Genomic DNA, 2267 nt, shown 5'->3' with positions numbered 1-2267 from the left:
TTGACCTCCTCACATATTGCTTTTCCTCGTATCGTCAGCAAACTTGGCTACATTACACTCAGGCCCTTCTTCCAAGTCGTTAATATAGATTGTAAATAGTTGGGGTCCCAGCACTGATCCCTGCGGCACCCCACTAATTACTAATTGCCAACCAGAGAATGAACCATTTATCACAACTCTCTGTTTTCTGTTAGTTTTTTTTAAATTATTTTTTTAAAATGTTTTATTCGTTGCCAATCTTTCCAATTCTTTGTCAGATCAACTTGTCAGATCATAAACGCCAAAGGTCACATTGCGCACATCAAGGATCACTCTGCGCCAATGATTTTGCTCTTAGCCAAAAGGCCTAGAGCCAAAGCTGCACCGTTCCTGGAAGTACTGCAATACCAGGTTCGTGCCATGGAGGTACCCAGTCCTCTATCCATGCTAATATATTACCCCCAACCCCATGAACTTTTATCTTGTGCAGTAACCTTGTGCTCCTCCCCCTCAGAGTCATGGCCTTCTCCCCCCCGACAAGTTCCTGACTCCCCCCACAACCACCACCCCGCCATATATGGGCATTGTGTGTGGGTCACGGATTATTAACAGGTTTATTGGGTAACAAGTGAATAGGGACAGTGTCCCACTTCCAGATTTTGTCCAACCTTACCGTCTGGATCACATTATTACTCTCAAGCGCCCCCTTTAGTCCTGGATCACTCCCTTCCGCCGTCCCACTGTGCTCGTCATGCTCTTTACCCACCCCTGACCTATCTAGCTCCCTCTGATTCCCCCCTCTCCTGCTCTCATACCTCTCCCTCCTATTCCCCTCTCTAACTCTGATCCCCTCTCTCCCCCTCCAATCTCCCCTCTCTCTCACCCCCTATGATCTCCCCTCGCCTTCCCTCTAATTCCTCTTTTCTCCCCTCTCCCTCCCTCCAATTCTGCCAAATCTCCCCCTCCAATCACCCCTCTTTCTCGCTCTGATCCCCACCCTCTTCCCCACCCCCCGATCCCCTCTCTCTCTCTCGCCTTTCGATCATCTCTTCTCCCCACGGAGCTGCTCGGGATGAAACTTGACAAAAACCACGGCATCTCTTTCCTGACCTTCGTTACAAAGGCACATTCCAGAAGGAAATGGGCGATGGTTTGTGGCCCCCCGCAGCCACCTCGAGGACAGTGTAGCACTGAGACCCTGGGTGTGGATGAAGGATCTGACGGGAGCTTCTCACCACCAGCAAGGCTACGTCTTGGTGCTTGTTTGAAAGTTCTAGCGATGAGACATTCTGCCAAATTGGGCTGTCTGCTCAGGGAACCATCCGCCTGGTTCCACCATGTCCTTTATCCGTATGGCCTCAAGGACATTACGTGCAGGCCACTTGTGGTCAAAGGTGTTTTCCTGTACAAACTTTTCTACAATGGGCAGGCGGTTCAAAACGGTCCAACTATTCCATATTGCGCAGCCAGAACCTTTGGAACACCTGAACAGATAGAACCTCAGCAAACTTCCTTTTATACAAACAACCTCTGTTGGAATACAGCTTTGACAAAATCAAGAGCTTATTTTTACAAATGAAAATAGTGATCTAATTTTTAACGTTTAAAAAAGAAACCACTCAGAATGCGTTTCCTCCCTCCACAACTCTCACATTGAGAGAAGGGAACGATCATCAATGGCCACAAGCTCTTGCATAAAGCAACACTCGTGGCCCGCTTCACGCTCAGAAGGAAACGCTGTAACTCCTCCTCGTGGTTCGTGAGACCAGACACTTTAGAACACATTTCTCAAGTAAGAAACTATAGAAATGATCCCTAAAAGTATAGTCTTAACATAAAGCTCCCGCCGCGCCGCTCTCCACCCTCAGCAAACCCCCTTTAACATAGGCTGAGCTCCGACCCGCTTCTCGCCTGTTCACAGTGCCTGACACGAAATCCAATATAAATACAGTTAATCACATTTTACCATTTGTAAAGTTAGAATTATGTAAAAAAGAAATACAGTTTCTGTCGTTCTGCCATTACCCAGCAGGCAGGTCATTTGCATAAATTAGCCACCAGTCTCCAGCAACTGTTCTGTTTATTCATTCATTGTGCTAAATTTTTGGCTCTAATCTATTTATAAAAGTTAGTGAAATCAACAGACACCGTTTTCTATCGTTTTCTGTAATTTTAGAGACATCGAAAGAAAATAAAGTGTCTTTGCGTCGGAAAATGCTGGCAGTTCCGTCAGGAGACCTCTGTTGGTTTCTTGTGGAATTACACTCGGTGAACTGGATCAGCCAGCA

General features: G+C 46.7%; 1 non-coding gene across 1 annotated transcript; it reads right to left on the bottom strand.

The window, feature by feature from the left end:
* Window positions 1-1593: 1593 nt before the first annotated feature.
* On the bottom strand, window positions 1594-1810 carry LOC139256374 (small nucleolar RNA U3). Its single transcript, XR_011592171.1, has one exon. It is a non-coding gene; the product is annotated as a small nucleolar RNA U3 (small nucleolar RNA).
* Between the last annotated feature and the right edge of the window lie 457 nt (window positions 1811-2267).

Source organism: Pristiophorus japonicus, unplaced genomic scaffold (genome assembly GCF_044704955.1).
Source record: "Pristiophorus japonicus isolate sPriJap1 unplaced genomic scaffold, sPriJap1.hap1 HAP1_SCAFFOLD_715, whole genome shotgun sequence".
NCBI lineage: Eukaryota > Metazoa > Chordata > Chondrichthyes > Pristiophoridae > Pristiophorus > Pristiophorus japonicus.
Note: the sequence above shows the minus strand (reverse complement) of the source record. Positions and strands in the feature narration are given on the sequence as shown.